This window comes from Ambystoma mexicanum, chromosome 9 (genome assembly GCF_040938575.1).
Source record: "Ambystoma mexicanum isolate Mex_15411 chromosome 9, UKY_AmexF1_1, whole genome shotgun sequence".
NCBI classification, from domain to species: Eukaryota; Metazoa; Chordata; class Amphibia; order Caudata; family Ambystomatidae; genus Ambystoma; species Ambystoma mexicanum.
Genome location: NC_090931.1, coordinates 1,521,542,189 through 1,521,558,161, shown reverse-complemented (window position 1 = coordinate 1,521,558,161; position 15,973 = coordinate 1,521,542,189).

Below are 15,973 nucleotides of genomic sequence, written 5' to 3'. Positions count from 1 at the left end.
TGGGTTATTTGCCAGTTGTCTGTCGTCCATTGAGTTGGAGTCGTAGGTGGAGAGGCAGCGAGATAAGTATTCTGTGTTTGCTCATTTTTTGGTCTGTATCCTTAGTCCTTTTAGTGGTATCCCTATAGGGTTCCTGCGATTTGTGAATTCTGGTTGGTAGCTTCCTTCCTGTTGGGTTATGGATCCCCTCCTGTTTCTGTTTTCGTTTCTTGCTACTTAATTTTTCTTGCATCGAGTCATGTCAGTATGTGTTATCGTTTGGGTCGTTTCTGATGTGGCTCTTCCGGCGGTGTCCTCTTGGGTCGGCAGCTTCCTGGTTCCCAGTTATACGTCCTCACTTTCAGGGTTTCCCCTATCCTCCATAGGGTTTGTGGTGTATTATTATTTTTGAGGGCAGGTGCCCTCGTGGATAGGTTATTTCCTTTTGGGTTGGTGTGGTCTGAGCATGCAGTGCTGGGTGGGACTCTGTTACACCGTGGTCCAGGCCTCTCTATATTTGTTGTGTTTTGTGCTTGAGTCGAATTCGCAGTGGTGAGGGCTCCTTGTGTTGTCCCAGAATTGCTTCACAGTGGTGAAGGCCTCTCAGTGGTAGTTTATTGATGGTGTTGTCTTTTCAGATGTGGAATTTCATTCTAGTCACCCCGTGCTGGCTCACGGTGGCTCCCGTTTCTCTGAGGTTGGGGTTTTGGGCTAGAGTTGGGTGCATCGGGTTGAGGGCTGTTCAACAGGGATCCTGTGTTAGGTTGTTGGTTGTGGGCGGGCTTCCTTTAGGTCTGTCCTATGGAGCGGGGGGCCTACACTGCAGCGTAATTGGGAATAGTCGAGAGCTGTAGGGTTCGGGTCTTAGGTCATGGCGGGAAATTGAGCTGTGGGTGAATGCAGTGTTAACAATAATCTCCAGCATGGGGTCTGGCATGGATTCACATGCTCATGAATATTCCCCGTCGTCAGGCTGGGAATCCTCGGTAAAGAAAAAATCAGTTTAGTTTCTGATCTGTCTTTCTTAGTAGTAACCAATCACTGATCTCTGGGTCATACTGCCCCCAGCCAATGACTGCCCTCTCCCTAAGCCCCGCCTCTGGCAGCTATCCCGTGCTTAACTCTCGAGTTTTTTGCTGCGTTTTATGCTTTTTCAGGAGATTTTCTCATTTTTTTCGGTTTATTCGAGCCTCAAGCTCCACCGTTTCTACTTCCGTTAACGGGGACCCGTTTCGGAATTCTTCTACGCCCCTCAAGGGTGAAATTTTCATCGAGTTTACGCTCCTTGGAGGATTCCAGAAGGTCTGCGGCCTACCTCTTCAGTCATGGCCCAGGACAAGGGAAGCTCGATGCCCGGATCCAAGCTGTTCAGGTGCTGCCCTGGATGCTGATTACAAAATGTGTTCAATGAGGATGAGCATTCGCGATGTCTCTACTGCCTTCATGAAGACAAAACGCACGTGGAGAAGGACTGTGCGTTCTGCAAGAACCTTTCGGAAAGGACCAAGCAAGATCGTCGTTCCCGCCTCGCCGCCTGGCTGGAGAAGGGTACAGCAGGTGAGAAGGCGAAGAAAAAGCCGGAGCGGGCTTCTAAGTCCTGTGAGGGCGCCCCGGCGACGGGGGCCCAACAGAAGGCCAAGCACCGCGAGTCCGCGGGCACCCGGAGCGCCGAAAGGTTGGGCTCCTCGGTTGCCAGGCAGGGCGTGACTTCCCCGGCACCGTCTACCACGAGCCAGCGCTCTGGTTCTGGGAAGCGGAAGTCCGAGAACCCGGGTAAGCTGCTGGAGCGGCCCCGGTCGATCTCAAAAGGAGCTGAGGGGGAGCGAGGCGCTGACCCCCCCCCACCACCCCTTGCAAGGTGAAGGCCCAGGACGCACCTAAGGTGGTGAGGGCCTTGATCCATCCAGCTAAGGCCTCTATCGAGGTGGTTGCTGCGGCCCTGGCTACGCCAGTGGATACTGCCGCTGGGCCCAGAGTATCCCTGCCACCGCGGAGGGAATCCTCTTTCCAGCCCATCGTTAAGACCCCCGTGAAGTCCCCAGTGGGAAAAGAGGGGGGGGAGGGGCAGGTGGCCCTTACGGACTCAGAATCAGCCTCCGAGGAGGACCTGTTAGAAACCGTCAAGAACCTCGACGAGAGATTCGAGAAGGTTCGATCCCTGGGGAAGGGTCCCGCTGTGGTTGATCGAGGATGGCGACGACGACGAAGGCCCGGAGCCTCAGGATAGCTCGGCGGCCATTTTGTTGGCCATCCAAACCTTATGTGCTGAGATAAGGACGAGGTTGCCACAGACCCGACGGAAGATCCTGAGCCGGGACCGTCGGGAAGCCCCCCGAACAAGCGGTGGATGGTCCACCCCGCTCCGCCCTTCGTGCCCACAAGGCCTGTGGATCCCTCCTCCCCCTCGCCTGATCCCAGGGATGATACGGCGACGGATACGGGGACGGGCACCGACGACGACGGTGGCGATGATACGACATTCCGTCGTCGCCTCTCTGCTCGACGAGGTTGGCTCCTTTCACGCCATGATAGCCAGGGCGTCCAAGCTCTTCCAACTCTGTCCGGAGGAACAGAAGAAGGAAGGCTTCCTTTATCAACGTCGGGAGGCCAAGAGGAGGACGGTCCTAGCGGTGCCGTTGCTCGACGACATCTGGGACGAAGGTCTGGCCGTCCTCAAGAACCCTTCTACGACGCCGGCTAAGAGGGACAGGTACGAGAAAAAGTACCGTGTCCCCGACGCCGCCCCCTTGTGTCTCAGGGCCCAGCCTACGCCGGATTCGGCCGTCTCGGCGGCGGCCAAGAAGAAGGCAGCGGGTACGGCGGCTTCAACCTCCACTTCCCCGTCGGACAGCGAGGGCAAGAAGTTGGACTCCATGGGGCGACGAGTCATCTCGTCGGCGGCGACGGCAGCGATTAAGGCGGCCAATTCCTTAGCGATCGTAGCCCGTTACGACAGGGAGCTTTGGTTCAAGTTAGCCCCACTGCTAGACTTCCTTCCGGATGACAAGAGGGCGGAGGCCCTGCAGATCCTCCATGAAGGTGAGGTGGTGTCGGATCACGCCATAACGGTGGCAACACATTGCCGATACCGGATTTTGCCAGGTGGGCAACGGAGTGTGCATACGACGACGAGGGTGGCTTAAGGCGACGGACTTCCGCCAGGACGTTCAGACCAGAGTGTTGGATATGCTGTTCGACGGCAACAACCTTTTTGGAAAGACGGTGGATGAGTCGCTCCAGGCTATCAAGACCGACTCGGAGACGGCCAGAGCCCTAGGGGTACTTAAGCAACGACGGCCCTTTCGGAGCTCCAGAGGCAGACAGGGTGCCTCCAACGGATCCGGCGGTGGCTCTTCCACCTACCGCCAGGCGGCCCGCTCCTCTTCCCAAGAGGGCAGGGTGGCAAGGCCTCCTCCAAGCAGGACTGAACCGGCCGTAGTGTCGGGCCCCCACCGAAGCACCCTGGTGGGAGTCCGGCTGGCGAAGTTCGTCAGCGTGTGGGAGTCCATCTCCACCGACCATTGGGTGCTAGACACCCTGGCCAACGGACACTCGTTAGAATTCCTAAAGTAGTGTCCTCACATTCCTCCCGTGGCCAGGAAGGAGAGTCACATCCCTCAACTGCTGCTGGAGGTAAGGGCAATGCTCAAGAAGGGTGCCATCGAGCTCGTCCCCAGGAGGCTCCATGCTCCGGAGTATACTCAAGGTACTTCCTTGTCAAAAAGAAGACAGGCGGTTGGCGTCCCATCCTGGACCTGCGTCGGTTAAACAGGTACATCAAGGCGCAGAATTTCAGGATGGTCACCCTCCAGCACGTGCTGGGACAGCTGGAGGAGGGCGACTTCCTATCGTCTTTGGACCTCGAAGATGCCTACTTCCACGTCCCCATTCTAAAAGGGCACAGGAAGTTTCTCAGGTTCGTGATCCAGGGACGTCACTACCAATTCAGAGCTCTTCCGTTCGGATTAAAGTCAGCACCCAGGGTGTTGACCAAGTGCCTGGCACCAGTGGCGGCGCCGCTGCGCCTGCAGGGGATCCACGTCTACCCCTACCTGGACGACAGGCTAATCCGGGCGAGGACAAGGGAACTCGCTGTCGAACACACTGCGAGGACCGTCCATCTGCTCACGGAACTGGGGTTCGCCATCAACTACCCCAAATCCCATCTGGTTCCGTCGCAGGTCGCACTGTTTCTAGGAGCAAAGCTCGATACAGTGGAGCAGTTGGCCTCCCCGTCGGAGGAAAGGACGAAGGCAATTCTGGGCAAGGTGCAACGCCTGCTCGCCATGGACGTGGCCAGGGTGAGGTCCATCAAGTACCTCCTCGGGATGATGTCCTCGTGCATCTATCTTGTACCCCTGTGCAGACTTCGGATGCGTCCGCTACAAGAGTTCCTCGACGCCCGCTGGCTCCAGGCGACAGGCTGCTTTGAGGACAGGATCCCGTTCGACGAGGAGTTCCGTCGGGCGATTCTATGGTGGGGTACCCGTGCGCACCTCACGGCGGGTATGAACTTTCAGACCCCAGCGTTTCAGGTGACCGTAACGACGGACGCCTCCCTGGAGGGTTGGGGGGCCCACACCGGAGATCTCCACGCAAGAGGCCTTTGGCTTCCGGAGGAGAGGTCTCTTCACATCAACATTCTGGAGCTTCGAGCAGTGTTCTGGGCGCTCAAGTCGTTCCTTCCGTCCCTCAAGGACAAGGTGGTGAGGATCTTCACCGACAACACCACCACGATGTTCTACATACGGAAGCAGGGAGGCACCAGATCCCCAGCCCTATCCAAGGAGGCCCTGGATCTGTGGCACTGGGCCGTCGCCCAGGGGATGTTTCTGGTTCCCCTACACCTGGCAGGAATAAAAAACACCATCGCCGACTCACTCAGCAGTGAGCTGCGCTGGTGCCACGAGTGGGAACTACGTCAGGACCAGGTGGATCGGCTCTTCCGATGATGGGGCAAGCCCCGGATCGACCTTTTCACGACGGCGACGAACTCCCAAGTGCCAGAGGTTCGCCAGCAGGTTCCCACAGCCGAGGAGCATGGGCGATGCTTTCTCGTTCCCTTGGGACGGCCTGTTTCTATACGCGTTCCCTCTGTTGCCGTTGCTGCTCCGTCTCATCAATCAGCTCAAGAAGTCCAGGTGCAGGATGATCCTCGTCGCACCGGCGTGGCCGAGGCAGATCTGCTTCCCGGACCTTCTAGACTTGTCGGCGTCCCCGCCAGTCAAGCTGCCGGCGGACGCAGATCTTCTCTCCAGAGAAGGAGGCGCCATTCTTCATCACGACCCGGCGTCGCTGAACTTGCAGGCCTGGCTCCTGCAGCACTAGAGTTCGGAGGGTACGATATTCCGGCTGACTGCAGAGACGTTCTTGCAAAAGCCTGGGCGTCCTCGACTCTCAAGTGCTACGGACATAAGTGGAAGAGGTTCTCTGTCTGGTGCCGTGCACAGAAGATTAACCCTCTGCGGATTACGGCTCCTCAAGTACTGCCGTACCTACTGTCTCTGGCCAAAGCTGGGCTGGCTCACGCCTCCGTCAAGATACATCTGGCTGCCATCTCCCGATATACCAGGACTACAGGACGGGCGTCCTTGTGGTCTCATCGCCTGGTGAAGGAATTTATTAAGGGACTTTTCCGGTCGTTCCCGCCGGTGAAGGCTCCTGCCCCGGCGTGGGAACTTAATGTGGTGCTGACTAGGCTCATGGGAGCCCCATTCGAGCCTATGCATTCGGCGCCTTTAAAGTTTCTGTCGTGGAAGACAGCTTTTCTCGTGGCCATCACCTCCGCACGACGAGTGAGAGAGATCCAGGCCCTTTCTTGCAAGCCTCCATACTTGACTTCACGACACGAGGGTGGTGCTGAGGACGCACCCCTCATTTATGCCCAAGGTGCCGTTGGACTTCCACCTCAATGAGCCCTTGGTGTTGCCAGTGTTCTTCCCGTCTCCTTCGTCGCCGGCTGAGAGGACTTTGCACTCGCTGGATGTAGCTAGAGCGCTGAAGTTCTACGTGGACCGCACAAAGAGTTTTCGGAAGACGTCACAGCTGTTTGTGAACTTTAGACCTGTGAATCAAGGGAAGGCTCTATCGAAGACTTCCATTTCCAGATGGCTCACCGGCTGCATCATGCACTGCCACCGGTTGGCGAACCAACCACTGCCCGGCTGTCCGAGAGCCCATTCGACCAGAGCGATCGCTGCTACTACGGCGTTCCTGTCTGGTGTGCCCCTGCTCGACATCTGCAGAGCTGCTACGTGGAGGTCGACGCACACCTTCACGAGATTCTACTGCGTCAATCAGGATTCCAGGGAGGAGTCCAGGGTCGGCCAGGCAGTGCTGCGCAACCCTTAAGGTGATCCTAGTGCTGCGCAACCTGTTCGCTTCAGGTGAGCCTGGTGAGGAGGTAAGAGTTGCTTAATATTGAGTTGTTGTATTGCTTAATGTTGAGCCTTTTGCCACCTCCCGTGGTTGTGCATGTATGTACTGCTATGTATTCTTATATTCATGAGCATGTGAATCCATGCCAGACCCCATGCTGGAGAAGGAACAAGTTACTTACCTGTTGTTCTCCAGCATGGGTCTGGCATGGATTCACATGCGAACCCTCCCGCCTGCCCCGCTGCGGCTCTTCACTTGGTCATACTGCCACTTTACGTGCTACCAAATCTGAGGATGGCTGCCAGAGGCGGGGCTTAGGGAGAGGGCAGTCATTGGCTGGGGGCAGTATGACCCAGAGATCAGTGATTGGTTACTACTGAGAAAGACAGATCAGAAACGAAACTGATACTGATTTTTTTTTTCTTTACCGAGGATGCCCAGCCTGACGACGGGGAATATTCATGAGCATGTGAATCCATTGCCAGACCCATGCTGGAGAACAACAGTTACAGGTAAGTAACTTGTTCCTTCTGGTAGCTTTGTTAGCCTTGTTAGGTCTTTTACAAATGAAAGTCTTTGTGTCTGAGTGTCCTAATGTTGTGTATAGACGCCCTAAAAAAGTTGTCTTGAAAACAATTTCTTATTTTATTTTTATTTATTTTATTTATCTTTTTATAATGCGCCAGAGCCCGCAGGCATTAGGGTGCAAAAAGATTTGCCAAGCAAACAGATCACAGAAAGGGAAAAAGAGGAAAGTTGACTTTATTTAAACAAAATTGTCTACAGGCATATTCTAAAAGTATGCAAATCTGGAATCCTCCATAATTGAACAGGCAGTTTATTCCATATAACCGCTGCTAGTACTGGAAAAGAGAGACCACTGCCCCTGACTCTTTTAGTACGGGGACAGTGGAGGAGCATGGTTTTGCTTAATCTAGTAGTCCTCATCGATTGTTTAAATTGGATACTATCCCGAAGATATATCAGGGTTAAACATTTGTGAGTGATAACAATAATTTCAAAAGTGATCCTCTCATCAATGGCCAGCCAATGAAGATCTCTTCGAGGGGATTGAGTCCTCCGACGTATTCCATATCTATTACAGTAATCACCACAGCTGTGCTGCTTCGGAAACTTTTTCTGCGTCCTACGTCGATGCGCCGTCCCCGAGGACCTCCTCCGACAGCCGACGTCACCTGATGTGATAAGTAGGACGCACGACGCCTGTAGCCTCAGTTCCGTGTTTTTTCCGAGAACGTGTTCGCTTTGTGAATCTTGGTACGCCTCGACTCTTTGGAGTTATCTTCTCGGTTCTTTGAACCTGTTCGTTTTGTGTAAAACGCCTGTTCGTGACGATGTCTACCTCGTCTTCAAGCCCGCATCCGGGCTTCAAGAAATGCGGGGACTGTGGGTCCAAGATGTCGGTGACGGACTCGCACGACGCCTGCCTCTGGTGTATCGGGGAGGCCCACGACACGGACGACTGTGTCAACTGTCAGTCGCTCACGGCCAAGGCCTTGCGGGAACGCAAGAAGAAGTTGTCGGTAGGTAGGGTGTCTAAGCCCCGGAAGTCAAGGTCGGCGGGGCTTTCGATGGATGATTCGAGAGGCGACTCTCCGTGTCATCGTCGGAAGTCCAGCGGGTCTCCTTCCAGGAGTCGGTCTCGCCACTCCTCTGCCTCTTCGAGGCATTCCCGGAAGCGCCGGCATCGGTCACCTTCCCCGTCCTCTTCGGAGGACTCCGCCCGTCGGGGGGTCGCTTATCCCACCATGCAAGTGACTCCGGAGGAATGGGCTTCCTTCGGGAAGAAAATATTAGCGATTCTCGAATCGCAGGGCACCGGTCCGTCTGCGCCTCCGAGTGGGGTCGAGAGGGTCGAGAGACACCACTCGTACGCCTTCAGGCTCGGGTGGTCGGCACGGCTCACGGGAGAGGTCCCGCTCGGACAAGGGGAGCCGTTCTCGCCATGCCCGTTCCAGGTCCCGGTCCTCGACACGCTCGAGACCGCGTGATCCTGTGCCGTCTTCGAGAAAGACGTTGACGCCTGTGGCGCCAAGAGCATCGACGATCTCTCGAGGCTCTGCCTCCGAGGGGGTCGTCGGCGCCTAGGTCGTCGACACGCTCGGAGCTCCAGCTTCGAGGTTGGTGTCGACGCCACCGATGCTGGCGGCGCTACGGCTGACATCGACGCTGATTCAGTCGACACCGATTTTCTCGGCGCCGATTCGTTCGGCGCCCTTGACGCCTTTCAAGGCGGTGGTGTCGGAGGGGCCCCGTGCTACGGGGGAAGCCCCTAGAAAGGCACTGGCTAAGGTCAGGCATGGCTTTGGTCCCCAGGTGCCTTCCTCTCACCGCCTGGAGTACATTTCAGAGATTGATGAGGGCTCTGATGAGGGCATGGTTCCGGATACGGTGCCGGATGAGCTTCTATCAGGTCAATGCCAATTTGAGTTCCGACGGCAGTCACTGCATGATGCCAGTGGACTGGACACCTCTCCGGAGGTGGAGTTTTGTAGGCCTGAGCCTGGCTCTCATGCCGATTCTTCGTACCGGCGCCTTATGTCTCGGGTCACCAAGTACTTGGGATGGGATGGTCGGCTCCCCCAGGGGAGTTTGTTCAGGATGATCTTACGGACATCCTCGATCTTGGTCCCCCAACTGACCCAGTACTGCCGTTTCATATGGCTCTACAGAGAAGGGTGGCGGCGGCTTGGACTGCTCCGGAGAGTCTCCCGGCAGTGGGCAAGTCTTTGTCGCGAAAATACCGTCCAGCCAGTAGCGACCCCTGCTACTTGACCAGGCACCCCACTCCAGAGAGTTTGGTGGTGCAGGCGGCTACGGCCCCGGCAAAGCAGGCATCGTATCCTACCATCCCTCCTGATAGGGACGGCAAACGTTTTGATGGCTGGGCGAAGAAAGTGTTTTCTTCAGGGGGTATGGGGCTTCAGGCAGCCAACTCCGTATGTGCCTTGTCTCGTTTCACACACACTCTGTGGAACTGTGTTGCATTAGCGGCTGAACATATTCCCGAAGGGGACGAACGGGATGGTTTCCTTGCTATGATCCAGGATGGTAAGGATGCCATGTGTGAGGCCGTTCAGTCGGGTTTGGACATGGCAGATTGTGTCAGCCGGTCCATGGCGGCGAGCACCGTAATACGCAGGTTTGCGTGGTTGCAAAAGACGGGTTTTGCTCCTGATGTGCAGTCCCGGCTCCTAAACATGCCCTTTGACGGTGAACATCTTTTTGGCAGCAAGGCTGACGAGAGCCTTGAGAGGTTGCAGAGCTCCAAAGCTGCAGCGAAGTCGTTGGGCGCTGCAGTTCGCCAACCTCCGCCTTTTCGTCCTAGGGGACAGCAATGGAGGGGATGTTCCTTTCGTTATTACTCGTCCTTCAGTAAAACAAGGGGAGCTGGCAGTCAAAGAGGCCACCGTAGGAGTACCAGAGGTGGAAAACAGGGTACTCGAGGTGCCAAGGCCGCTCGGGCAGTTGCCTCTTTGCCCTCAGGCAATGCCGCAGCCGCTACCACTCAGTCATGAGGCCGTGTCCCATGGTTCGCCGGTTGGGGGAAGGCTGGCGCAGCCTCTTGTATAGTGGCGCGCCATTCCTTCTGATGTCTGGGTTCTGGAGATCATAACCCACGGCTACTGTCTTCCCTTTCGGCAGAGGCCTCACGACAATCCACCAGGGAACCTCTCTATGAAGAGTCCGGATCCGCTCCTTGCGCAGGAAATTCAAGCCCTGCTGGAGAAAGGCGCCATAGAATTGGTGCCTGTAGCGGAGAGGAACAAGGGATGGTATTCCCCTTATTTTTTGATTTCAAAGAAAGATGGGGGATTGAGACCCATCATGGACTTGCGCGGTTTGAACAAACTCCTTCGGAAGGACAAGTTCAAGATGGTTACTCTCTCTCAAATCCTCCAGGCCCTTCAACTCCAGGACTGGTTGGTGTCTCTTGACCTCAAGGATGCTTACTTCCATGTAGCGATCCATCCCAAGCACAAGAAGTACCTGAGGTTCGCGGTTGGCGACTCGCACTTTCAGTTTCGGGTCCTGCATGTCGGATTGACCTCCGCCCCGTGGGTTTTCACCAAGCTTATGGTGGTGGTGGCAGCGCATCACAGGAAAGGGGGGATTCACGTCTACCCCTAACTGGACGATTGGTTGATCAGGGCGCGCTCTCCCAAGCAAGCCTTGGATCATCTGTCTGTCACCTGCCATTCCCTTCACAAGCTGGGCTTCTCCCTCAATTTAAAGAAGTCCCATTTGACGCCAACACAGCGGCTCCAGTGCATCGGAGCAGTGCTAGACACATCCCTGGGGCTGTGTTTTCCTCCTCAGGTGAGGGCTCTTCACATTCAGCAGATGGTGCACAAGTTTCACACTGCCCAGACGCTCCCAGCGTTCGAGTTCTTGAGGTTGCTCGGCCTCATGGCATCCTGCATTCTTCTGGTGCCAGAGGCTCGTCTGCGAATGAGATCTTTGCAGTGGGCACTCAAGATGCAGTGGTCGCAATCCTCCGGCAGGATGTCTGACCCTGTTCAGGTGCCGCCCTCGGTCGCCCAGGACCTTCTCTGGTGGGCCGTCGAAGGCAATCTGATGAAAGGGGCTCCGTTTGGGCTTCCCTGGCCGGAGGTGATGATCGTGACAGACGCATCCCTCATGGGATGGGGAGCTCATGCCAACGAGTTGACAGTCAACGGTCGTTGGTCTCCGTTGGAGTCCAGACTCCATATCAGTCTGTTGGAGCTGAGGGCCGTCAGGCTAGCCCTGAAGGCTTTTCTGCCGACTGTGCGAGGAAAGAGTGTCCTGATCCTGACGGACAACACGGCCATGCACTACCTCAACAAAAAGGGGGGGGGCAGGGTCACTTTCTCTGTGCAGGGAGGCGATGCAGCTCGATTTCTGGGCCATTCAGCAGGAAGTTTCGATCTCGGCAGTTCATCTGGCCGGAGACGACAACAAGACGGCGGACGCTCTGAGCAGGCAGAGCACGGTCTCTCACAAGTGGGAGTTGGCTCAGGAGATTCTCCTGGATATCTTCGCCCTTTGGGGGACCCCTCAAGTGGATCTCTTCACCTCCAGTGTCAACGGGAAGTGCGAGAGGTTCTGCTCGCGGGAATTTCCTCCAAGAGGAGCATTAGGAGACGCGTTTGTGCTGGAGTGGTTCTTCCCACTGCTGTATGCGTTTCCTCCAGTCCCCGTCATCCCGCAAGTGCTGCGGAGGTTACGCAGGTTCGGTTCCCGGATGATCCTCATTGCTCCAGCGTGGGCCCGGAGGACGTGGTACCCGGACCTTCTAGACTTGTCCATCTGCCCTCCACGTCGTCTTCCCTACCGAGACGATCTGCTCTCACGGGAGGGGGGGGTCAGGTTCTCCATCCAGAGGTCAGATCCCTCAACCTTCACGCTTGGTTTCTGAAAGGTTGAGGTATAAGGTATTGGGACCTCCCTGAAGACGTGATGGAGGTGTTGCTTTCAGCCAGGCGGCCAGCAACAAAGTCTCTGTACCGTTGCTGTTGGCCTAAGTTCTGTGACTGGTGCAGAGTTCAGAATGTGGATCCTTTTGCATGTGACATTCCTATGGTTCTGTCTTTTTTTGCTTTCACTGGCCCACAGGGGCTTGCAAGTGGGTACCATTAAAGGTTACCTGGCGGCGCTGTCCATATTTAAGCGCTCGTCTGAAGAGTGTTCCTATTTTAAAATTCCTTTAATTTCTCAGTTTTTCAAAGGGCTCACTAATGTGTTTCCTCCGTCACCTTTTCTGGTGCCCGGTTGGGATTTGAACCATGTTCTTAAGTTTCTTATGGGTGCTCCATTTGTGCCTTTGCATTCCTGCCCTTTGAGACTGTTAACTCTTAAAACTGTGTTTTTGGTTGCGGTTACTTCCGCTCAGAGTGAGTGAGTTACAGGCACTTTCAGTTAAGCCACCCTTCACTGTGTTTCAGAAGGACAGGGTTGTCCTTCGAGTTCGTCCTTCCTTTCCTCCGAAGGTGGTGTTGGAATTTCATTTGGGCCAGAAGGTTGTTCTTCCGGCATTCTATCCTCCTCCACATCCTGGTAAGGAAGAGGAGAGACTCCATAGGCTTGATCCTAGGAGAGCGTTAAGCTTTTATATTTCACGCATGTCCCGGGTCAGAGTGGACGATCAACTCTTCATTGGTTACGCTGGAAAGCGTTTGGGACAAGCTGTGACGAAACAGACTTTGTCTCGTTGGATTATTTTGGCTATCTCCGAGTGTTACTGCTTGGCGGGTAAGGACCCTCTGGCTGGCTTGCGGGCCCATTCTACCAGGGGCATGGCTGCATCTACTGCCCTACAGAGGGGTGTTCCTATTGGTAACATCTGTGATGCAGCCACCTGGGCTTCGGTACATACTTTTGTATGTCACTACTCCCTCGATTCCATCTGAGGACAGGATCTGGCCTTTGGCAAGGCAGTCCTTTATTCTGCAATTTGATTGGGCATGTTAAATTTGTGATCTAAAATTCTTTTCCCACCTCCTTGCTTTGGTACTGCTTTGGGAGTCTGTCATAGATATGGAATACGTCGGAGGACCCAATCCCTTCGAAGAACAAGTTACTCTCTTACCTGGTAACGTTCTTTCGATGGGATGGTCCGACAACCTATTCCATATCGCTCCTTCCCTACCTTCCCCGCTGCAGAATTTTGTATGCGTTTGCAGCTTACGTTACAGCAAGTCCTTGTGTGTCTGACTGGCAAAAGACTGGTGTCACACGTTCTGGGGAAAAAAACTACAACTGAGGCTACAGGTGTCGTGCATCCTACTTATCACATCGGGTGACGTCGGCCGTCGGAGGAGGTCCTTGGGGACGGCGCATCGACGTCATCGACGCAGGACGCAGACGGCGAAAAAAGTTCCAAAGCAGCACAGCTGTGGTGATCACTGTCATAGATATGGAATACGTCGTCGGATCATCCCATCGAAAGAACGTTACCAGTTAAGAGAGTAACTTGTTCTTCTATGTTAATTTACAGGAACCCTTCTTGGGATACTTTTAACAATGCAGGCTGCGTCCTTCTGCAGTACCTGCATCCTATGGATAGACCTCTTGTCTGCCCCTGCCAGAATAGTGTTGCAATAGTCCAGCCTTTGCATAAGCATTGCCCTCGCTAATGTGATGCAGTTAGCTTGAGAGAGAAAAGGCTTGATTAACCTAAGTAGCCTGAGATGGTATTGCACTTTCTTTACAATGCTACTAGTGTGGGCTTCTGCACCAAGCGAAGATTCAATTATAATACCCAATGTTTTGACTTCAGTGGATGTACAAATCTTGTGGTTTTCAATAAGGAAACCTGCATATTCCTTATTCAACATCACTCGTGACTGAGTGGACCCAAACATTTCTTGGATCCATTTATGCATAGTCCATTTTCCATCATCCAGATCTTAATAGATTCATAAACACGCAAAACTTCCTCTGAGTCCTTGCTGTAGTCTCCACTTAATTCCATGACGAGCTGGGTATCTTCTGCGTAGTTAGTAAAGCAGATATCCAGCTCGTCTAGTAGATCACACAGAGGTCGGCAGAACACGTTAAAAAGTGCTGGGGACAAACATGCCCCTTGTGGAACTCCGCAATCTATATGTTCTAACTCAGAGCTTTCCTCTCCCCAATGGATTTTAGACATCCTATTACTAAGGAATGAGTCCATCCATTTGGTTACTGTTTCTGAACAATGCCCCACCTCTTTAAGCCTTCTTATTAATAAATTGTGGTTCACCAAGTCGAAGGCTGCTTATAGGTCCAATAGCTTCAGCAGCCCCGACTTGCTGTTATCCACAATAGCCAACATCCCTGTCTGGCGATCACTTTCAGTGCCATGGTGGGCTGTGAAACCTGACTGTTTTTCATGAAGTAACCCGCTAGTCCCCAGATTTTCCTGAAGCTGCATAGCTGCCATTTTGTCTATAATTCTGAGTAAAAACGGTACGTTGGTAATAGGTCTCAAATTATTGTAATTCTGGTGGTCTTGTCCTGGCTTCTTCGACAATGGTGTAACCACCACCCTTTTGCAGCAATCAGGAACTTCAAAGTATTCAAAGGTTCTTAAAGGGACCTTATGGTTGTAATGTAAAACAAAACCCCAAAACGTTGCCTGTTTTGGTTTCTAAACCAACCATAAATGTCAACTGCCATTGTAAGACAATCATAATTAGGCCACTGCCATGCACTGTTCCTGACATCTCTTGGTGTGTTGATTGACATGTGACATTTGGTCTTCAATTTAATTTGTAGTTATTGGGATTTTTCATTTTGTGGGTTGTCGCTCCCAGTCAATTTAAATAGATACTAACTCCATTTGGGTACTCCTCTCTATCTTTTGCTATTTTGCATTGCTCAAGTCCTCGTGAGTTTATGTACGTGCTGTTTGCATCATTGGTATATGTGATGTCATGAGTAGTGCATGTCAAGTTATTCTGCCATCATGCGCCCCACCTAAAGTCCTGGGTCAACCAGGTAAAACCTTTTCTATTTCTCTGCACTACTAGGAGAAAGTTCTGAACTGGCTGCCTAATAATCTGTAAACCCTAAAAACAATGCAGGCCATTTCAACATGTCTATCGACCCTAAGAGACATTTCGTAGGGTCCATAGACAATTCCATATATCATTATTTTTATTAAGGTATTATTGAGCGGTGACCTAGATTCTAAAGGCACCGAAGTGCTTTAAAGAGGTATTCAACAGTACAGATGACTTGCACCTTGAAACACTAAAAGGATAGGGGAGGATAGCTCAGGGGCAACGTGCTCACCTTTGAAGTGAGATGACACAGAGCACCACAGGTTCGATCCCCGGGTCCGCGCTTAGAAACCTCTGGGTATTAACGTGCGTTATAAATAACCTATCATTATCATATCATTGTGTATAGGAGCGTTATAAAAACCCAATAAATAAATAATAAATAGAGCACTTTTAAGAGGCAAAACCAGAACAGATATTACAGCGGGGGGTAGGATACATAGGGGCACAGTGGTCTTTAGTGTTCTTTAAGTGCCCTTTTATCACTCAGAAAGTACATTCACCCGAAATGAACCAAAGAATTATGCTTTAACGTAGTAGAACAGTTTGTACTCAGCAACTTGCACTTTCATGGCAAAAAGAATAACAATTGGATGCATTAGCATGTTTGGGACACCAAAGGAACATATACATAAAATGGGTATACATTCGGACAGACAAGACACAATTAACTGGGCCTCAGTGTAGGCAACCCTTTGGATTGGGTCAGAGCAACACAATGTGTAGGCTACGCATACATGGATATGAGTGGTTGAAAGTATCAGGAGGGATTCGAAGATGGCGGCCGAGCTGGGTAGACGTGTGTGAGCACAGCTCCTTCCCCCAGCTCGAGCTGCAATAACAAAAAATACAATAAATAAGACAAATGACCCTCCGGAGCTTGTCTCCATAGAAGATTGGCAGAGAGAAGGATAATCCGACACCGAAGAACCAGCACATGATGGTAGGAGGAGGGACCCGCGGGCCGTGACGCGAGAACGGCGCCCACAAGGCCCACTCCACAGATGCCCAGCAAGCGGAGAGAGAAACCGGGACCTCCGATCGGAAAAGCGACGCAAGAGGCAGGT